This window comes from Mauremys reevesii, linkage group 6 (assembly GCF_016161935.1).
Source record: "Mauremys reevesii isolate NIE-2019 linkage group 6, ASM1616193v1, whole genome shotgun sequence".
Lineage (NCBI taxonomy): Eukaryota > Metazoa > Chordata > Testudines > Geoemydidae > Mauremys > Mauremys reevesii.
In genome coordinates, this window is record NC_052628.1 from 56938278 (window position 1) to 56961927 (window position 23650).

General features: G+C 43.1%; 1 protein-coding gene across 14 annotated transcripts in view; it reads right to left on the reverse strand.

The window, feature by feature from the left end:
• KIAA0825 (KIAA0825 ortholog) overlaps nucleotides 1-23650 on the reverse strand; it is a 401465-nt gene that overhangs the window by 356219 nt on the left and 21596 nt on the right. For 11 of the 14 annotated variants that reach the window (XR_005600685.1, XM_039545356.1, XM_039545362.1 and 8 more), the window contains exon 2: nucleotides 22625-22736. The gene's annotated coding sequence lies outside the window, so the exon portion shown is untranslated. The remainder of the gene's footprint in view (nucleotides 1-22624; nucleotides 22737-23650) is intronic. The other 3 variants (XM_039545366.1, XM_039545357.1, XM_039545365.1) reach the window with 1 other exon arrangement.

A 23650-nucleotide genomic window follows, 5' to 3' on the forward strand; every position in this document is an offset into this window, starting at 1 on the left:
TACTGAACCGAGAATGAAATGTAAAGATAAGATGCATATGACATTCAGTAGTACTTGCCTGAAAATTACACTGAGTTAAAAAAAAAAAAACTTCCAGTTTCACATAAAACAACTGAATATCTCACTCTCACAATATGAAAAAAAAGTTATGCTTTTAGCAATTTTATACTATGCAGAGGCTATATAGTTAACATAAGACAACTCTGTACTACGTACATGGTTTAGCACAGTGCTGCTCAACTGATGGGGTATGTCTAAAAAAAGGAATCAAGAGAGAGAACAGCAACATCACTAGGACCCAGCTGAAGCTTGGGCATGAGAGAAGGAGCAGCCTGCTTCCTTTCCCTCGCTCTCCACTCTGGCTATTGCCATTCCTCACAAATGTGCTCATCCCTTTTTGTCCACCACCCAATCCCAGAGCACCTCCTCACACCCACAAAACTCTAAAGCTCCAGTTTGTGGGAAGGAGTGTCACCGCCATCAGCAATTTTCCCCTCATCACTAGCACTACACCCAAATTGTAATGAGCTGTGACCTGAACACAACGTATTCACATATTCTCACTGCAGCTTTGCCAGTGACTTGTGGCCTTGAGGAAGTCACGTAACTGCTGTCTCAGGTATCATACTGTAAAACAGTGATAATAGCAGATACTAACTCAGAGGCTTGTTTAAGGGTATTCATGATTGTACAATACTTGGAAAATGTAAAGCACAACACAAGTTCTGTATTATTATAAATGTTGAGATATTTGGGATTCAACAGTTAAATGATTTGTAGATGGTACTGTGGATAAGACACTGAATTGGGACTCAAGAAATCTGGGTTCATTTGTTAGCTGTCACGGATTTCCTGCGTGACCTTTGGGAAGTCAACTGATTTCTCTGTGTTAAAGTTTCCCATCTGTAAAATGGGGATGATACTATTCCTTTCTCCCATCCTTTGTCTGCCCTTATGTACTTACTCAGTAATCTCTTCGGGGTAGGGCAGGGTTTCTCAAACAGGGGTCGCCACTTGTATAGGGAAAGCCCCTGGAGGGCCGGGCCGGTGTGTTTACCTGCCTCGTCCGCAGGTCCGGCCGATCGCGGCTCCCACTGGCCGCATATCATTGCTCCGGGCCAATGGGAGCTGCTGGAAGTGGCGGCCAGTAAGTCCCCGCTTCCAGCAGCTCCCATTGGCCCGGGGCCGCAAACACACCAGCCCGGCATGCCAGGGGCTTTCCCTATAAAAGTGGCAACCCCTGTATGAGAAACCCCGGGGTAGGGACTGACTGTTTGCATATTTAGTGCCTAGCACAAATAGAACCTGACCTCAGATGGGACCTCTACGTGCTATTGCCATAGAAATAATAAACTACAACAACTTATTAGCTCAATTTGATACATATTTTGACTAAAAATATACAATGCATGCAAGGATTCTGGTTGTACCCATTTGGCGTTCTACAATAAGAGATATACCATATTTCTTGTGTATTGATTTATTTATTGTATATATATTGAATACTTACTATATATCAAATAGGTTACACAAATGAATTTGACTAAATGATACATAATATACGATTAGACACCTAAACATACATACAATGTGCAGTTAATAGGTCTTCAATAACTAAAAATTCAGCTGTCTGAGTAACAGCAATAATAATGAGCTTTTAAATAGTACCTAAAAGTGGCAGAAAAGATTGCTATTTAAAAACAACATGATGCCAGTCATGGAAAATTAATCTATAACAGACAGCCTTTAATATTAAAGCTCATTTTATGCAAAAATATTTATGCTAGAAATGTCTTACCAAAATTCAAGTAAATAAAAAAAAAATTGTATGACCCATTCCTTCAATTCCTAATCCTCAATATATATTCCCTTTGAAGTATACTTGCCAGCTCTATGAACTTAAAGGATAACGTGGTGTTGGTTAAGTCTTTTCACTGACATTCTCCCTCAACTTCCCCCCACCCCCCAAAGTAAAAATAAACAACTGGCTCTTTCAGTGTTGTCAGAAAATCCATTACTATAACTGCATTTTATCATATTTGCTGCTTAACATATAACAGTGAATCTAACATTTAGAATCCATCATATCAACATAGTCATCATGATCCAAGCTGCAAATAATAAAAAGAGTGTCAGTGTCAATTTTGCTTTCTCACACTTGCTTCCCTTCACTTCATCTGATTTTAATAATCCCTGTCAAATCACAAACAGTCCAAATTACCTTCTTGACACAGAAGCTTTCAAGAAGGAGACAGAATCTCAACTTTCATTTAGTAACTACAAAAGAAAGCTGTCCAGCTGGACAAACATTGTTTCCACTCTTGACAATCTCTACGGTAAAGCACACGTTTAATTTTAACTGAAGCTGCCAAGAGTTTGATATGAGCTTCTTGTTTAGTATAGATTGACTCTCAGGATTACCAGGCCAACAACTGTAGTTGTGTTAAAAGAACCCAGCATTTTCTACTAAAAGATCATTCATAAACTGCACCTAATAGATCAAAGGAACATGCAAGAGATGACAAATGCATATTATGAATTACCCACCCTCACACACTTAATTAGGAAAAAAGAGGAACATAAAAGAAGTGGTTGCAAAAGATGAGATTTCCGATCATTTCATATTTCTAAAAGTCACTAACTAAATAATGCTAAAACCTGCAGACATAAACAATGTAATCAAACTTGTAAGGAACATAGAAGTTACATTTTCACGCTCTTGAACAATAGCCTAAGAAAGCTGACCATTTGACTTCTGAAAACGTGTTCCAGACAAATAAGCTTCCACAAAATCATCTGATATGCAAGCTTTTTCCCCGGCTGACTTGTCTTCCAAGTAAACCTGGTAGCATAACTCACTGTTTCACATGGATCAAGTTTAAAAGTAACTGATTTATCTGATGAACCACTGGATTGTATAATCAGCATTCTATTTAGAGCTTATGTGAGTCAATTAAAGCATAGTATGAAAATTTACATAAGGAAAAAAGTAAATTAAGATACTAAGAAGCAATGGGTTTCTGGATACAGCAGGTCAGGAATTTCCTAACAAAACGGTTTTTCATCAGAAAACACCAATTTATCAAAACCAAAATTACTCATAGATTCATAGATTCCAGAGCCAGAGGGAACCATTGACTCTAGTCTGACCTCCTGTATAACACAGGCCATAGAACTTTCCATTCCTGTCTGCAAGAAAAGGTTAGTTTTGTCAAATTTCCTGTTTTGAAAAAAAATTGAATTAAGTTTGAAAATTGTCAATAAGCCCCTAAGTCCCATTGTTTCAAAATGAAAAAGTTCCATTTTTGGGTTGAAACAACTTTTCATTTTGAAATTAAAGGTAATTTATAGTTTAAAAAAAAAAAGAGAGAGAGAGAGAGAGATCAGAATCATAACACAATTTTTCAGTTGAACCAATTCAATTTTTTTAATGAATTTTTTTTGAGATTGACTTTTCATCCTGATTTGGGGAATGGGAAAAATGTTGAAATCTCCTAAATTCTCACGTAAGAACAAAACAGTTTCCTGCCTAGCTATATTTCTGGCCAGAGAGGCTAGGTTCCTTGACTAAATCCCCGCCCCCCCCGCCCCCCAACACACACACATTTTGTATAAAGCAATATCAGACTTCGAAGTATTATTAGCCATTAGGAACCAATATAAAATGACTTTCTATTGGAAATCTCAAGTTGTAAAACATTTTTGAAATACAGTATATGACATTTGTCTGTCCCATGATGCTGACTTAGCCCCATTCACAGGACAAGGTAACTTTGATTAACTTTAAATTATTCTACTCTAAGTAGCCATAATAATCCAAGACAATAAAAGCCTACCATGAAAGAGCCTCAAATTAACTGACAAAATAGGCAAATAGCTGTCTAATTGTGGCATTCTTATACTTAATTGCAAACAGGTTTTAGAGTTCCATACTGAAATTTTTGTATTCAACTTTCTCTTTACTAATTAGAATATAGAACTGATATTAGGGCTCTCATTTCATTTTTGGCTAGTAAATGGAACTCCACCATCATTCTATTCTTCCCTGCCTTCTTTCATTTGTTCTCCTTCCCAAGCAACCTCAGTGACAAAGGAACATCATCATACCATATTATTGTGTTGTTCCCTGATAGCAGAGCTTTCCTAGTGACATGGTAACAGCTGGTGCACATATTTTTTATCTTGAAATTCTACACCATATTGATTTCTATTATAATATCTCTGTATTTGATTTAACCCCCCTCTCAGCATTTTAATTTTATCCCCCATATCACATTACCTGTAAAATATACCAAACCTTATTTTTCCTGACAGATACTAAGATGGCTACCAATAATGATACTGTTAATCTTCATAGGGATAAGCAGGCCAACCAAAAGGTACTGCAGGAGTCAAAATAGTTTGGTGGTAGTAACTGAGATAGTGCTTCATGGATGACTGTCCACATTACAAAACCATTCACCACTCAATCCACCATGATTATCAATCTATTTTCCGACACAGCCAGGACTAATTTAAAAGTGGTAAAGCAGGTCATAACTGAAGATGCCTTTACAGAGCTGCCATAGGGGAAAATAGAAAGGACAAGGTTACATATCATCTGTCTACATAAGTACAAACATTCTTAGTTTTAATGAAAATAGGGGAATAGATTTAGGACAGTCTATGAAGAAGGGCAATTTCACTTCTAATTGTGATCTATGAGTTCGGATATAAATTAAGGATGATACATCACTCTGAATCCCCAGCAGAACTCCTACCTGATGTCAATTACACCTCTGCGCAAAAAACAAAAAGTTGATTATGCTCTTTATGCAGTGATTAAACTTTTAACGTTTATTATTTGCTCAGTATCTTATGTGATGTTCAGCATTATTCAAAAGAAAATACCCTCACATTTAGGACAACTGCTGTGTGATGGGACATCCATCCCACACAAGGCTTACGGGTTAAGCTGGCCAGATAGGCCAGTTAATTCCCCCAGGCTTCATCTGGATGAGGAGCTAGGGATTGACGAAATGAGGCTCAACTGCACATGAACAGGAAGTACCTATATAAAACCCAGAAGCTGAGAAGAGAAGCAAGAAGATAGGCTGCAGCCACTCTCTGAGAGGAGGAAGCTGGGAGCCCAGAGAGTGGGAAACGCAGGAAGGTAGAAAAGGCTCTGGGGAAAGCAGTAAGGCAGGACAGTGCAGGCCTTGGCTGCTGACTGTAGGGCCTGGGTTTCCCTACCAGCCACTGGGGATGTGGCACTGATGAGGCAGAGAACAGTCTGATTTGTTCTAGAAAGGTTTGTTACATACCCCTCCAGAAGTGGGAACCATGGAGTGACCTGTGCGGAGGTCAAGTCACCAAGAGGAGGATGTGGTTCCCAGAGCGAGAGAGGTCCGCAGGATGAGAGAACAATAGGAGAGACACCACCAGAGGAGGGCGCAATGCCTGGCCAGAGCTAATCCACAGAATGAGGTGCCACTAGCCATGAGTGAACCCTGTCACATGATGGTATTTCTGCCCTTTGTTTCTTTTCCTTCACCACCCTTTCAATGTTTCTCTCCTTCATCCCTGTCTCTCTTCTTTGTTTCTCTCCTTATAGCAGCTTCCCAATTCTTCACAGTTTTCACTCCCAGCCCTTTTCCCATTTTAGCTGTTTAAATGATCAGTCACAAAATAGCTAATTCCAACATTTGCAGTATCATCATTAGACTTACAGTTAATCCTAAAAGATGGATGGAAGCAGCGGAGTTCACACCTCCCAGAGTTACTGATTTAGGCTGACTGTAGACACAGGCATACATCATTGCATTCTTTTATATTTCGTTCACATTTCCAAAGTGATATTTGCAACCATGAATACTAGAAATTTACTGTTTTGTTTTTTAAATGAAAGCTTGCAGTCAGTAGAACCTGAATATGCCATATTGGACACATCAAATGGCCAGGATCTAGCCCTGTGCCCACCCAGGAGTTTAATAAGAATGCTCCTATTCACACCACTGGGTCAAGTTCTGCTGTAAATACACAATCCTTACTAAGGAAAAACCCGGTTAGTCTATAAGGTGCCACAGGACTCTGTTGCTTTTTACAGATCCAGACTAACACGGCTACCCCTCTGATACTCAATATATATGTTTAGTTTTAGCTGTTAGGGAAGCACATCAACTGCAATATATTCAATTCCATACTCCCTTGACAGTTCACTCCACTAATTATATAGCTAACTCTTTTTAGTCTGCCTATACGATAGTTTGCAGCCACTTTAGGAGTCAAAAATTCCAGGATAATGTTCTCTGCTGTTTTGCCAATTATTTGATACGATTTCATGGATTAAATCTATTGGTCTCCATTTTATATCATGTCACCAACTACCATTCATTATGTGCACATATGCATTTTTTCCCCAAGGACTGAGGTCACAGTCTTTTCTGTTGCATTTGATTATCCCTATTAACAATTACTGCCAGTTACAAAGAGCAGCAGCCCTTTGATGTCACACTAGCTGCCCGCGGAATAGTCATATATAGAGGTGATCCCAAAGGGCAATTTTCCACAACCATTGACCCTGCCTCAGTATCTGGCCACACAGCAAAAACTTTATTAATAATTTTTACAGTACCCTAACATACACTAGGACAGGGGTGGGCAACCTATGGCACAGGTGCCAAAGGCGGCACGCGAACTGATTTTCAGTGGCACTCACACTGCCCAGGTCCTGGCCACCGGTCTGGGGAGCTCTGCATTTTAATTTAATTTTAATGAAGCTTCTTAAACATTTTAAAAGCCTTATTTATTTTACATACAACAATAGTTTAGTTATATATTATAGACTTATAGAAAGAGACCTAAAAATGTTAAAATGTATTACTGGCACGCAAAACCTTAAATTAATTAGAGTGAATAAATGAAGATTCGGCACACCACTTCTGAAAGGCTGCCAATCCCCGTACTAGGCACTAACAAATAGGTAGCCCCGGCCTCAAAAAAACGTACTTAAAATTTTATCATACTTCATCCAATGTATCTTTGCTCTGTGTTCTTGGAATGGAACATGTATACACATCACTTCTCCTATCCAGTCTACCCGACCTCTTCCCCACTGCTGCTTTTACTGATGTTGGAGTCAAGAGTTTCTTGTATATTTTTAAGGAAGCCAGAGATTTTTTTTTCCTGGTAAGAAATACCTTCACTTAACATAAAGCCAGTATTGTATGTTAGTGGACATACAGCTCCAGAGTATGGTTATTCAAGCACAAATGTGCTTATTGGTATGCGAATATGTGTGTTTATACACAAATAAAAGCTCCTCTCCAAAATTTGTGTGAACAAAAATAGCTGCCCAAATGATCATGCAACAGGAAACAAAAACTGGTGCAAGTTTTGATTTGACCATTATTGTAATTCCGATGTCACATATATTTATGAATAATTTTTCCAACTATTTGCCCTGCAGAAGTCTTCATCTTTATCTTCCCTCAGCATCCCACTGCTTGTAATCTCATCCTATTAGTCTTGTACCTAAATGCTTACAATACAAGTTAAGAGTCCATCTTTATTTGTGGATGGCACTCTTTACTTATATAGTACCACAGATGTTTTGTAACGTATAATAAAATGAGCAAAGAGTCTTGTGGCACCTTATAGACTAACAGACGTTTGGGAGCATGAGCTTTCGTGGGTGAATACCCACTTCGTCACCGACGAAGTGGGTATTCACCCACGAAAGCTCATGCTCCCAAACGTCTGTTAGTCTATAAGGTGCCACAAGACTCTTTGCTGCTTTTACAGATCCAGACTAACATGGCTACCCCTCTGATACATAATAAAATGAGAGAATCTTTTTTAAAAAGAAATTATTCATGACTTCTTATGGCACTACATTTATGTGTGTGTTGAAGGAGATTTAGAGGAAATGAAAGAATAGTTGTCATGGCAGGAGCTCTTCTTCATTCCCAAGGCTCTTCTTAATTGTGCTTATCATCTTCTTAGGATAATTTTATGGAGATAGACATCTCAAATTCCAGGTGAAAGGATGGCATTTACTGAAATGGACAGAAAGTTCCTGGTCATGAGGCAATGAAGAATATTGCAGCTGGCAAACATTTCAACCTCAACATCTAAAGGAGAATTTATACTTTCTACTGAGGGATTGTTTCAGAAAAAAGTGGAAAAAGTAGTGAATAATCACTTAAGTTGCACCACCTCCTTACAAATTTTGCTAATTGTGACAGGAGACCTTGTGGTAACAAAACACAGTGAAATGCCATAGGAAAAAGAAGGGAAATCAGAATTTAAAATTCATCTCAAGCTTCCATTCTCCATATCAGCAGATGAAGAAAGTATAGTGCAGATAAGTTCCCTCAACTTCAGAGTGGAATGCTTCATGTAGTAATATGACAGCATTATCTCCTGGATTTGAGTATGAAGCAAGGGTATTAATGAGGGCCTCTACTGCATGAAGTCAAGGTGTCAAGGACCCCTTTACAGGAAGGAACAGAGCCACAGGAATTAAAAGATGGAGAAAGAAATGGTACCAAAGATATGTTGTCAAAGTCTCCTATAATTTATAGCCCAGACTATGGCTTCCTACTTTCTCTCCTTTGTATGGTAAGTCCCTTTTGGGTGTCAATCAGCAATTGTGATGCTGAAAGATGTTCCTCCTCCCCACTGTAATAAAAAACTACAGTAAAGATATATGAAATTCTGTAATGCTGGAACAATGAGGAGTCGTTGTGACACCTTAGAGACTAACAAATTTATTTGAGCATAAGCTTTCGTTGGCTAGAACCCACTTCATCAAATGCATGGAGTGGAAAATACAGGAGCAGGTATAAACACATGCAAAGATGCGAGTTGCCTTACCAAGTGTGAGGTCAGTCTAACGAAAGAAATCAATAAACAGCAGGATACCAAGGGAGGAAAAATAACTTTTGAAGTGGTAATGAGAGCGGCCCATTTCAGACAGTTGACAAGAAAGTGTGAGTAACAGTAGGGGGAAATTAGTATTGGGAAAATTAGGTTTAGGTTTTGTAATGACCCAACCACTCCCAGTCTTTATTTAGGCCTAATCTGATGGTGTCCAGTTTGCAAATTAATTCCAGTTCTGCAGTTTCACGTTGGAGTGTGTTTTTGAAGTTTTTTTTGTTGAAGAATTGCCACTTTTAGGTCTGTTATTGAGTGACCAGGGAGACTGAAGTTTTCTCCTACTGGTTTTTGAATGTTATGATTCCTGATGTCAGATTTGTGTCCATTTATTCTTTTGCGTAGAGACTGTCCGGTTTGGGCAATGTACATGGCAGAGGGGCATTGCTGGCACAAAATGATATATATCACATTGGTAGATGTGCAGGTTAATGAGCCCCTGATGGCGTGGCACATTTTGTTAGGTCCTATGATGGTGTCCCTTGTATAGATATGTGGACAGAGTTAGCTCCTGGGTTTGTTGCAGAGTTTGGTTCCTGGATTGGTGTTTTTGTTGTGTGGTGTGTAGTTACTGGTGAGTATTTGCTTCAGGTTGAGGGGCTGTCTGTAAGAGAGGACTGGCCTCCCCCCAGGGTCTGTGAGAGTGAGGGATCGTCCTTCAGGATAGATTGTAGGTCCTTAATGATACGCTGGAGAGGTTTTAGTTGGGTGCTGCAGGTGATGGCTAGTGGCATTCTGTTACCTTCTTTGTTGGGACTGTCCTGTAGTAGGTGACTTCTGGGTATCTTCTGGGCCTGTCAATCTGTTTCTTCACTTCACCAGGTGGTTATTGTAGTTTTAAGAATGCTTGATAGAGATCCTGTAGGTGTTTGTCTCTGTCTGAGGGATTGGCACTTAGCCTTTGGTTTCATGCCTAAAAGTGTGTGTGTTCATAAATATCGTACAACTGAAGATCATGTCCTGTGTTATTCCTTACAGAATTACAAGCCTCAAGTGCATTGTGTAATCACACAAGAAGTGCAATGGTGTAAACAATGCATGCTATTTGTCTTATTACCATCATAGAAAGAATCTTTTGCTTCTAAACAATTTTGTATTGTAAATTTAAGATTCATCTTAAAAAAGGAAGAATATATTTCATAGTAGAAAGGAGGAAAAATTGAGAGGGGAAAAGATAAAAAGGTAGTAAAAGATTTCCCTGCACATTCCCATTAATGAGTTCACAAATTTCTTTTTTCCTGAATTAATTTTATTGCATTTTTACAACTTTTATATAAAGCAAAAAATCACAAGACTCAAGAAATAGGATGATGAGGTAGCTGGGAACTTATATTCAAGATTTTAAAAGCTTAATCTATTTTGTTTTTGTAATTTAACCACTTAAAACGGAGTGCAGTGACAGCTAAGCTGGATGAGTTCTGATTGAACTTATTTTTAGTTCAACTGTTCCATTACAGTATGCCTCCCTTAAATCAGCTACTCCATTCTATCTGAAAGGTAAATCTTTCGGGGTCTGATCTCATCAGTCTAACTTCCAACCAGCAGCAGGGAGCCTCTGTAAATTAAGTCCTCCTTCATTGGTTAGAGTACCTTGAAAGGACAAGCCTTGGTGGCGATATCAGGAGCAGCTTCAGTAAGACGTCATCAACCGAAGTAAAACTTCCAGTGAAATTACCAACCAACAATACACGTTGTGAGTAGTGAGGAAAAGAGTCATTCTTGGGAAAGCTTCTATTGAACTGATATTTTCTTTTTTCAGTGGCAGGACCAGCTGGGGGCAGCTGGCATTATTCCAGCCTGACCAATGCTGTAGTCTGGAGGCCAACACAATTCACAGACTATTAAAAGCACTTACATGGTTGTTTCTATCAATACAATTATTATATTCTACAGTATTTCGAGTCTACGTCATTGTACAAAGTAGTATGTTGGATCACCTAATTTACAACTATAAGAAAGTGAGAACAGAGGCTCTTGTCATTCCACTTTTATCATACTGTGTACTGTTGGAAAGAATTACCGCAAGAGCCACATCACCCCATGTCAAGATCCACTCTTTCCTCATTGGTGATGAGTGTTTCTCTCAGTGAACTGCAATGCATTATCTAATTAAAATTTTAATACAAGTAATGGGCCAGATTTTTATCTGTGCCAAGAGGCATACTTGGAACAACTGAAGGGAGTACTATATTGCTGTCCCCTGATTCCTGAAGCTGCTGAGAGCTGTTTTGGTTCCAGGTGTAACTTAGAGCAGAGCTAAGACTTCTTTCAATTTACTGGTCTATAATGGTTCTTGGGGGGATGTTGCAATAGTCTTGAAATGCCAGAGCCTGGTATACAACAGCCAGGCATCCACTTGCAAGGTGGGAGGAGGAAGAAGATACGCTGACTCTATGACAGCCAGAAATTCTCCTTGTTGAGGCTGCCTTTTCTGGTTCCTTTGCACCATTCCAGCAGCACAAAAGTGGACACGATGTGTTCTGGTGCTTTTTTATATTTTTGATTTGAAAACAGTGTAGAATAGGGGTAGTCTATTTTTTGTCAAGGTCCATAATTTCTTGGTCAAGGTCCAGACTCCAGAGAAAAGACAGTTACCTTTTCGTAACTTGTGTTCTTTTAGATGTGTTGCTCACGTCCATTCCATATTAGGTGTGTGTGCTCGCCACATGCACCGGTGCTGGAAGTTTTTCCCTCAGCAGTATCCGTAGAGGACGGGCTCTGACACACTCTGGAGTGGCGCCCGCATGGTGCAGTATAAGGGGTGCCCCTGGCTCCCCAAACCTCAGTTTCTTCTTGCTGGAAAACTCCAACCGTGGGGAAGAATGGTGGGTTGGGGAATGGACATGAGCAACACATCTCAAAGAACACCAGTTATGGAAAAGGTAACTCCCCTGAGTCTACAGGATGCAGGTCCGGTCAGTTGGGCAAGGGCCATGGAGGGGCCTCTGACAGGCTCATGAGCGTGCTGAATCAGTGCTGGCGAGGCCCATGTCAGGGCGATCATGATGACCTGCACCTTCTCTCCCTTGATCTTTGCCAGTGCCCTGCTGATGAGCAGAATTGGAGGGAACACATACATCAGGCTCCCTGACCACGACAGGAGGAAGGCATCTCAGAGGGAGCCCTTGCTCAGACCACGTTGAGAAAAAAACTGGTGGCATTTCCTGTTCTGTCTGGCAGCAAATAGGTCCACTTGGGGAGTTCCCCACCTTTGGAAGATCATGCAAGCTACCTCTGGATGGAGTGACCACTCGTGGTGAGAGAAGAAGTCCCTGCTGAGCTGGTCTGCCAGCATATTCCTGACAAGGTGACAAGCCTCCAGGTAGATCTCGTGGCTGATGCAGTAGTCCCATAGATGGAGCACGTCCTGACAGAGAGCCGATGAGTGTGCCCCGCCTTGCCTTTTGATGTAGAACATCAAGGCTGTGTTGTCCATCAGGACTCGCACTACCTTGCCCGACAGGCGGGGCAAGAAGACTCCGCACGCCAGCCAGACTACTTGGCGCTCCTTGACATTTATTTGCAACCACGCTTTGTCCTGGGACCACATCCCCTGAGTCTACAGGATGCAGATATGCACCCCATAGCCGAGGTCCAAGGCGTCCAACGCCAATTCGATGGAGGAGGGAGGTTGTCAAACGGAACCCCTTCCAAGACTGTTCTCCGGTCGGTCCACCACTGCAGCAAAGTAAGTATTGATCTTTGGTAACAATCTTTTCCAGGAGGTCTCGGGACTGTGAATAGACCATCACCAGCCATTGTTGCAGGGGCCGCATCCGGAGCCTGGCATGGCAGACCACATAAGTGCACACTGCCATGTGGCCTAAATGGCGCAGACAGACCCTGGCAGTAATCAGAGGGAATGTGGAGACTTCTGCTATAAGGTTCGTCAACGTGTGGAACGTTTCCAGTAGCAGGAAAGCCCTGGCACAGGTCGAGCTGAGGACCGCTCTGATTAACTCTATCCTCTGCACTGGCACTAACATTGACTTTTTGTCATTTACCAGTAGGCCCAGAGTGCGGCACCGCAACATCTCTTTGAACTTGAGACCTGGAGCTGCCCTGGACGAGCCAGTCGTTGAGTTATGGATAGATCTGGATACCCCGGCACCTGAGGTAAGCCTCTATCACCGACATGCACTAGGTAAACACTATTGTTGCTGTCACCAGGTCAAATGGTAGAACCATAAACTAGTAGTGATGGGACACCACTAAATCTGTGTCCTTGAAAGATCGCTATGTGGAAGTATGCATCCTTCAAGTCCAGGGTGGCATACCAGGCTCGGGGATCCAGGCAGGGGGAAAGGAGGGGTAGAAAGGAACTGGAGGGTATAACCTTGTTCCACTGTGCTGAGGACCTAGCGGTCCAAGGTTATAGCTGACCAGGCATGGAGGAAGAGGGAAAGGAGAACACTGAGAAAGGCGGATCTGGGGAATAGTCTGTTAGGTCACTCTCAGGCACACTCTCAAAACAACTGTTTAGCCCCCTGCTTATTCTGGGTTGAGCCCGACTGGGCAGATGGCGGAGGCGGGTGGCTCAGATGGCGCTTGTAGCCCTTGACTCGTTTATGGGGCTGGTCCTGCCAAGGCTGGGTCCCCTGGCCCTGTGGCTGCTGTGGTTTGAACCACTTGTGCACCAGGGCTGAGACATAGAGACTGAGGGTCTTCATTGTGGTGGCAGGAGCCCTTAAGGCCATGCAATTTGTTATCTGTTGGCTCCGCAAATTGGGCCTGGCTGTCGAAGGGCAGGTCCTGCATAGGCTGCTGGGCCTTGGTGGACAACCCAGAGAGGAGCAGCCAAGAAACTCGCTGTATGGAGATAGCGGAAGCCATGGTGCAGGCATCAGCATCAGCAGCGTTTGACGCTGCCTGGAGGGCTGGCCTGGCTGCAGTCATGCCCTCAAAGATAGCTCAGAACTCCTTTTGGAAGCCTTGGGGAGTGACCCTTCGAACTTGGCCATGGCTTGCCACATACTGAAATCATATTTGCCAAGGAGGGCTTGGTGATTGGCTACTCTCAGCTGAAGGCTGGAAGATGAATAAACCTTACGTCTGAAAAGATCCAGCCTTCTGGAGTCTTTATTATTGGGGATGGCCCCAGGTTGTCTCTGTCTCTTCTTGTGTTTAACCACCTCGACCACAATGGAATTGGGGGCTGGGTGGGAGTATAAGTACTCATTGGTTGACACGAAGTACTTGTGTTCAGCCCTTTTAGAGATGGGGTCATTGAAGAGGGGCTCTGCCACAGGGCTTTAGTGATCTTGGAAACACATTCTTGAAGGGGTAGAGCCACCCCATCAGGAGCTGAGGAGTATAAGACATCAAATCGAGAGTCCGAGGGCTCCTCTAATTCCTCTGCCTGAAGTTAAAAGCGACTCTCTTCAAAAGTTCCTGGTACGCTTTGGCGTCATCCTGAGGATCTGGGTGAGGGGCCCCCGTTATAGACTCTGGTGATGACGAGGATGATGCCAGTGCTGTGGGAACTTCCACGTCCATTGGTGGTCCAGCAGCTTGCTCCCCTGGGTCCTCATGGACCTGTGGGATCTTACCCCCTGAAGTCTCAAGCACCTGTGAGGGATGGGATACCGAGGCCACTGGCCTCTCTGAGGCTCCTGACACCGATTGGGCAGCCTGGGAAGGATGGGTGAACCCCCCCAAGGGTTCCCCAGTACCATGGTGCCGGCCATTGATCTTGGGGCCATGAGACAGGTTTCAGTGTTGACAATGTAGTTGGCACCACCTGTACTGGGGCTTGTCCCGCAATCACGGAACCTTGCTCGGAGCCGGAGCCGGAGCCGAGTGGTCGGTACCGGGCAAGCAGGATCGGGCTGAATGGTGGCTCTTGTCTGACCAGTGCCAGTCGCTGCATCCTGAAGCCGACCTGTCCGAGCGAGACTGTCTTGGTCGGGCTCTTGGGGACTGACTGCGTTCGGCAGATCTGCATCGACTACCTGGCGATCCACGTCTCACGCTACTCGACCAGTACTGGGATGTTGAATGAGACCGGGAGCTACTACAGGCCGGTTGTCAGGAGGATCGTCCTGAGTACAGCGATCTCCTTCTTGGAGACAAGCGATGATGGCCCGGTGATCGGTGGTCTCTGGTGTCGGATCGGTCCCAGGCCCTTGGAGATGGTCGGGGCTGGTCCTGGAGTTCTTGCCAAGTGGCGCGTGCCTCGGAGGGCCCTGTGCCAATCTACTGCCGAACTATGCCTCGAGTCCCTCGATCGGTGCCCCTGGTGTGGGGATCGGAGAGGTTTGCTGAGCCTGCCTCTCCAGTCCTGAGGCATGGCGGCTGCATGCGGGCGAATGCTGGCGGGACGTCCCTCTCGATGGGGAACAGTACCGCTGAGCTGGGAACATACGCATAGGTCCCAATGTGGGTTTTCCCTGAGACCAGGGTAGCGTGGGAGCCGGTGAGGGCAGCACTGGGAGTGTCAGGATCTCCTGAGCTGCTTAAAGGGCTTTGGGCACTGACGGCACCTGAAGCTGGCTAGGGCCTACACCACTATCTGGAGTCGCAGGCAAAGCATGAGATAGGCTGCACTGCTCAACTTGAGGTAGGGCCCAACTTCCCTAGAGCGATATTGAGCTGCCTGACATGGGTCTTGGCTCTTTCCCTGCTCTTTCCTTTCCCTTGTGGGAGGTAGAAGTTCTTCCCCTCACCGTCTTTTTCGGCTTCTTGACCGGAGCCATGTGGCGGGGGGGAATGACACCGGTGCCAGTTCATGGATGGCACTGAGGAAGTACTGTGCACGGAGTGAGTGCCGACTCCATTAGGAGCGCTCTTAGATGGATATCATGCTCCTTCTTCATCCTACGTTTAAAGGACTTGCAGATATGGCACTTGTCCCTTATGTGCCCTTCGCCTAAGTACCTTAGGCAGCTGGTACATGGATCGCTGATGGGCATAGGCCATTTGCAGCAATCACAGGGCTTAAAGCCTCAGTGCTCCGGCACAAGTAGATGGATCCATGGTCCAAGCTGGCCCCGCCATCTCCAGGGAAAGCAGAGAAGAATTTGAATTTGAATTACGGTCCTGACAGCACTGCCCTCTGATTAGGCTGTAGAATGAGCACACAACACCCCATCACTCCCTGACTGGAGGGGCAGGGTGTAGTGGAGACACATTAGGCTGCCCGGATGCGGGGGATGGAGACGTCCTCCCCCAAACATCACCACTTCCCCCCTCCCAAATCCTGTGCCGTTGCTTGTGGGGCTGTGGCTCCACAAGCAGCCACCCAGGGACACACTGCGCCCCACAGCACAGTCCAACCGCCTGCCCCATGCTGGGAGGCCTGGAACTGGGCATGGATCCACATGGCTCCAGCCCTGGCTTGGCTTCTGCCCAAGCAGTCCATTGAAAAGCATCTGGAAGATTTGACCCATGGTCTGCTTATTGACTACCCCTGATAGAATCACAGAATATTAGGGTTGGAAGAGACCTCAGGAGGTCATCTAGTCCAATCCCCTGCTCAAAGCAGGACTAACACCAACTAAATCATCCCAGCCAGGGCTTTGTCAAGCCAGACCTTAAAAACCTCTAAGGATGGAGATTCCACCACCTCCCTAGGTAACCCATTCCAGTGCTTCATCACCCTCCTAATGAAATAGTGTTTCCTAATATCCAACCTAGACTGCCTCAACTGCAACTTGAGACCACTGCTTCTTGTTCTGTCATCTGCCACCACTAAGAACAGCCGAGCTCCATCCTCTTTGGAACCCCACTTTGGGTAGTTGAAGACTGCTATCAAATCCCCTCTCACTCTTCTCTTCTGCACACTAAATAACCCCAGTTCCCTCAGCCTCTCCTCGTAAGTCACGTGCTCCAGCCTCCTAATCATTTTCATTGTCCTCTGCTAGACTCTCTCCAATTTGTCCACATCCCTTCTGTAGTGGAGGGATCAAAACTGGATGCAATACTCCAGGCGTGGCCTCACCAGAGCCGAACAGAGGGGAATAATCACTTCCCTCAACCTGCTGGCAATGCTCCTAATACAGCCCAATATGCTGTTAGCCTTCTTGGCAACAAGGGCACACTGCTGACTCAAATCCAACTTCTCATCCACTGTAATCCCCAGGTCCTTTTCTGCAGAACTGCTGCTTAGTCAGTCGGTTCCCAGCTTGTAGCGGCGCATGGGATTCTTCCTTCCTAAGTGCAGGACTCTGCAATTGTCGTTGTTGAACTTCATCAGATTTCTTTTGGCCCAATCCTCAAATTTATCTAGGTGACTCTGGACCCTATCCCTACCCTCCAGTGTATCTACCTCTTGCCCCAGCTTAGTGTCATCTGTGAACTTACTGAGGGTGCAATTCATCCCATCATCCAGATAATTAATAAAGATGTTGAATAAAACCGGCCCCAGGACTGACCTCTGGGGCACTCCACTTGATACTGGCTGCCAACTAGACATCAATTTGTTGATCACTATCTGTTGAGCCCGACAATCTAGCCAGCTTTCTATCCACCTTACAGTCATTCATCAAATCCATACTTCTTTAACTTGCTGGCAAGAATACTGTGGGAGACCATATCAAAAGCTTTGCTAAAGTCAAGATATATCACATCCACCACTTTCCCCATATCCACAGAGCCAGTTAACTCATCATAGAAGGCAATCAGGTTGGTTAGACATGACTTGCCCTTGGTGAATCCATACTGACTGTTCCTGATCATCTTCCTCTCCTTCAAGTGCTTCAAAATGGATTCCCTGAGGACCTGCTCCATGATTTTTCCAGGGACTGAAGTGAGGCTGACCGGTCTGTAGTTCCCCGGGTTCTCTTTCTTCACTTTTTAAAATATGGGCACTATATTTGCCTTTTTCCAATTGTCCAGGACCTCCCCCAATTGCACGAATTTTCAAAGATAATGGCCAATGGTTCTGCAATCACATCAGCCAACTCCCTCAGTGCCCTTGGATGCATTAGATCTGGACCCATGGACTTGTGCATTTCCAGCTTTTCTAAATGGTCCTTAACCTGTTCTTTCACCACTGAGGGCTGCTCACCTCCTACCCATACTGTGTTGCCCAGTGCAGCAGTCTGGGAGCTGACCTTATCTGTGAAGGCCGAGGGAAAAAAAGCATTGAGTACTTCAGCTTTTTCCACATCCTCTGTCACTAGGTTGCCTCCCCCATTCGGTAAGGGTACCACACTTTCCCTGACCTCCTTCTTGTTGCTAACATACTGTAGAAACCCTTCTTGTTACCCTTCACATCCCTTGCTAGCTGCAACTCCAACTGTGCCTTGGCCTTCCTGATTACAGCCCTGCATGCTCAAGCAATATTTTTATACTCCTCCCTAGTCATCTGTCCAAATTTCCACTTCTTGTAAGCTTCCTTTTTGAGATTAAGCTCACCGAAGATTTCACTGTTAAGCCAAGCTGGTTGCCTGCCATATTTGCTATTCTTTCTGCATATCGGGATGGTTTGTTCCTGCGCCCTCAATAAGGCTTCTTTAAAATACAGCCAGCTCTCCTGGACTCCTTTCTCCCTCATGTTAGCCTCCCAGGGGATTCTGTCCATCAGTTCCCTAACGGAGTCAAAGTCTGCTTTTCTGAAGTCCAGGGTTTGTATTTTGCTACTCTTCGTTCTTCCTTTTGTGAGGATCCTGAACTCAACCATCTCATGGTCACTGCTGCCTAGGCTGCCACCCACTTCTCTTTCCCCTACCAATTCTTCCCTGTTTGTAAGCAGCAGGTCAAGAGGAGCATGGCCCCTAGTCAGTTCCTCCAGCACTTGAACCAGGAAGTTGTCCCCAACACTCTCCAAAAACTTCCTGGATTGTCTGTGCCTTGCTGTATTGCTCTCCCAGCAGATGTCAGGGTGACTGAAGTCCCCATTAGAACCAGGGCCTGTGATCTGGAAACTTCAGTTAGTTGTCCGAAGAAAACCCCATCTACCTCACCCTTCTGATCTGGTGGTCTATAGCGCACACACACACACACCACGATATCACCCTTGTTGCTCTTGCCTCTAAACTTAACCCAAAGACTCTCAACAGGCTTTTCTCCAGTTTCATACTGGAGCTCTGAGCAATCATACCACTCTCTTACATACAACGCAACTCCTCCACCTTCCCTCCCGTACCGGTCCTTCTTGAACAGTTTATATCTATCCATGACAGTGCTTCAGTCATGTGAACTGCCCCATCAAGTTTCTGTTATTCCAATCACATCATAGTTCCTTGATTGTGCCAGGACTTCCAATTCATAGATTCATAGACTTAAAGTCAGAAGGGACCATTATGGTCAGCTAGTCTGACCTCCTGTACAACGCAGGCCACAGAATCTCACCCACCCACTCCTGTAACAAACCCCTAACCGATGTCTGAGTTACTGAAGTCCTCAAATTGTGGTTTAAAGTCCTCAGTGTGCAGAGAATCCTCCAGCAAGTGACCTGTGCCCCATGCTGCAGAGGAAGGCGAAAAACCTCCAGGGCCTCTGCCAATCTGCCCTGGAGGAAAATTCCTTCCCAACCCCAAATATGGCGATCAGTTAAACCCTGAGCATGTGGGCAAGACTCACCAGCCAGCACCCAGGAAAGAATTCTCTGTAGTAACTCAGATCCCACCCCATCTAACATCCCATCACAGACCATTGGGCCTATTTACCTGCTAATAATCAAAGATCAATTAATTGCTAAAATTAGGCTATCCCATCATGCCATCCCCTCCATAAACTTATCAAGCTTAGTCTTGAAGACAAATATGTCTTTTGCCCCCACTACTCCCCTTGGAAGGCTGTTGCAGAACTTCACTCCTCTAATGGTTAGAAACCTTCGTCTAATTTCAAGTCTAAACTTTCTAGTGTCCAGTTTATATCCATTTGTTCTTGTGTCCACATTGGTACTAAGCTAAAATAATTCCTCTCCCTCCCTGATATTTATCCCTCTGATATATTTATAAAAAGCAATCATATCTCCCCTCAACCTTCTTTTGGTTAGGCTAAACAAGCCAAGCTCTTTCAGTCTCCTTTCATAAGACAGGTTTTCCATTCCTCGGATCATCCTAGTAGCCCTTCTCTGTACCTGTTCCAGTTTGAATTCATCCTTCTTAAACATTGGAGACCAGAACTGCACACAGTATTCCAGATGAGGTCTCACCAGTGCCTTGTATAATGGTACTAACACCTCCTTATCTTTGCTGGAAATACCTCGCCTAATGCATCCTAAAACCGCATTAGCTTTTTTAACGGCCATATCACCTTTGCGGCTCATAGTCATCCTGTGATCAACCAATACTCCAAGGTCCTTCTCCTCCTCCGTTACTTCCAACTGATGTGAACCCAATTAATAACCAAAATTCTTGTTATTAATCCCTAAATGCATGATCTTGCATTTTTCACTATTAAATTTAATCCTATTACTATTACTCCAGTTTACAAGGTCATCCAGATCTTCCTGTATGATATCCCGGTCCTTCTCTGTGTTAGCAATACCTCCCAGCTTTGTGTCATCTGCAAACTTTATTAGCACATTCCCCACTTTTTGTGCCAAGGTCAGTAATAAAAAGATTAAAGAAGATTGGTCCCAAAACCGATCCCTGAGGAACTCCACTAGTAACCTCCTTCCAGCCTGACAGTTCACGTTTCAGTATGACCCGTTGTAGTCTCCCCTTTAACCAGTTCCTTAACCACCTTTCAATTTTCATATTGATCCCCATCTTTTCCAATTTAACTAATAATTCCCCATGTGGAACCACATCAAATACCTTATTGAAATCGAGGTAAATTAGATCTACTGTATCAGAGGGGTAGCTGTGTTAGTCTGGATCTGTAAAAGCAGCAAAGAGTCCTGTGGCACCTTAGAGACTAACAGACGTATTGGAGTATGAGCTTTCATGGGTGAATACCCACTTCGTCGGATGCATTCACCCACGAAAGCTCATGCTCCAATACGTCTGTTAGTCTATAAGGTGCCTGTCATAAACAGATAGTTAAGGGTTAATGTTTCTTTTACCTGTAAAGGGTTAAGAAGCTCAGTAAACCTGGCTGACACCTGACCAGAGGACCAATGAAGGGACAAGATACTTTCAAATCTTGTTGGAGGGAAGTCTTTGTTTGTGTTCTTTGTTTGGGGGTTGTTCGCTCTCGGGACATGAGAGGGACCAGACGTCCACCCAGGCTCTCCAAATCTTTCTGAATCAGTCTCATGTTTTAATTTTGTAAGTACCCAGCCAGGAAAGCGTGTAGTCTTATGTTTGTTTTCTCAACCTGTAAATGTTTCTTTTGCTGGAAGGATTTTTTTACCTCTGTTTGCTGTAACTTTGAAACTTAGAAGGGGGGAGGGAGTCCCTCTAGGTTATATGAACTGAATACCCTGTAAACATTTTTCCATCCTGATTTTACAGAGATAATTTTTACTTTTTTCTTTTTCTTTAATTAAAAGCTTTCTTTTTAAGAACCCGATTGATTTTTCTTTGTTTTAAGATCCAGGAAATTGGGTCTGGACTCACCAGGAATTCCTCTTTGTTTTTTTAAGACCCAAGGAGTTGGGATCAGTGTAGCCTCTCAGGGTAATCAAGGGAGGGAAAGTCTGGGAGGGGAAAGGTGGGGGAATGGTTTATTTCCCCTTGTGTTAAGACCCAAGGGGTTTGGGTCTTGGGTTCCCCAGGGAAGGTTTGGGGGGAATGGAAAGTGTACCAAAACACTATATTTTTGGTTGGTGGCAGCGCTATCGGATCTAAGCTAGGAATTAAGCTTAGAAGGGTACATGCAGGTCCTCACCTTTTGGACGCTAAAGTTCAGAGTGGGGAACAAACCTATGACAGTGCCACAGGACTCTCTGCTGCTTTTATAGATCCACTGTGTTTCCTTTGTCTAAAAAATCTGTTACCTTCTCAAAGGAAGAGATCAGGTTGGTTTGGCAAGATCTATCTTTTGTAAAACCATGTTGTATTTTGTCCCAATTACTATTGACCTCAATGTCCTTAACTACTTTCTCCTTCAAAATTTTTTCCAAGACCTTGCATACTACAGATGTTAAACTAACAGGCCTATAGTTACTCAGATCACTTTTTTTTCCCCATTCTTCCTGCTTGTTTCACAGGCTTCTTGCATTCATGTATTTGCACCTAAGATAACTAGCCGATAGCCCTACTGGTGTAGAATAACCTTTAATGTACCCTTAGGTTAAGTAACTAAGCATTTAACAACTCATATAAACAATCTGCAAACTAATATCAAAATAATTGCTACGTCCTATGACCATGTACCATATAACATATATAATATAATATACTGTTATATATAAACAACTACATTGCTCTGACCTGTTCACATATTACAACACAATCATCTATATTCAGAGTCCAAATCTACCTATTTCTCTATGACTATGCCAAGTATATCTGGTGCACAGAGCAGTTATGAATTTATGTAGTGGCTCACCCTCAGCTCACTTTTAACTTTTCTTTTAACTTAAAAAAAATAAAAAAGCTGAAATTCAAAGTCAGCAGCTGTTACATGGTTCTCCAAACAAGTGTTTAAATAATCAAATCTCACATATAGTCTTGATTAGAAACATCTAATCTATGTCAAAGAATTTTTAAAATGTAAACCTATCTTTCATCCTTTGCTTCTGGTCAGTGGGAGAATGTCATAGCTCTCATACATGTGTAATTATCACACTAGAATTTCATAAACATATATAGTTTATAACAGGGAAATTTGGAAAATATCCTGTCAGGTACATATGTACTAAGTACGGTACCTTCACTAAACAGATTTTCTTTATAACACCACCTTGTGATCTTCAGTTTGAACAGACTTCTTAAGGGACCATGTTGAGTTCACATAGCAGTAGCAGAAGTTTTTCAATAGCCCTATATAAAAACAAACAAACAAGTAATAAGATTACCGACTGGTAGCATTTTAGGAATAAAAAAATTCACAAGTAAGTCTTAAAGATGTTTAAATGTTACATAAAAACATGGTCCAATAAAAAGAGAAAATTCTTAATTCCCATTGATAAATTGTTAACTTATGCAATTGGACAGATTTTTTTTTTATTTAAATGCTAGTTTTAACTTTGAGTTTCTTTATTTCTGTTGGTGTATGCCTCAAATTTATGTGTAAGTGTATGTAAATCTTCTGACCAATACTTAGTCTAAGTCAGATTTAACTTGGAGGGATCCACATGGGTGAAAAAGGGGTACAGCTGCTACTATAGAAGTACAGTGTATCCCATCCATCAACTGAATATTCTATAATACAACTTTGTGAAAAGATGGTTCTTGCCTCTTTCGAGTCAAGTAATTTTAAAAAATGAGTGAGAATTGTGGAGGGTTTTAAAAACTCATTATTTTACATAAAGGAATGGAAATTCCTTCTGGAGTGTCCTCCAGGATGGATCAGCTATGGCAATGGGAAGAACTCTCAGTCAAGTAGCTGGGATGTAGGTTGGGAAACACTAATACCACTACTAGTCCACAATTAAAAATTAAACTCCTTCCTAAATATGCTTTTAACAAATCGACCAAAAGTAATGAAGAATCCATTTCTGTCTCTTGGGTACAAAAATACAGTGTTTTTTTTTTTTAAAGAAATAAGTAGCAAAGGAAATGCAAAAACCTATATGAAAAATGACATTAAGGTTGTGACACCAGAGAACAAAAGCCAAGAAATTTAAAGTTAAGCTGACACTCAGTCCTTAAATCATGCTATTGTGCTTCTTTTTAAAAAGCAACAATGTGAGTTAATGACAAGTTGTCAGCCTTAACTTTGAATTGCCTGAATT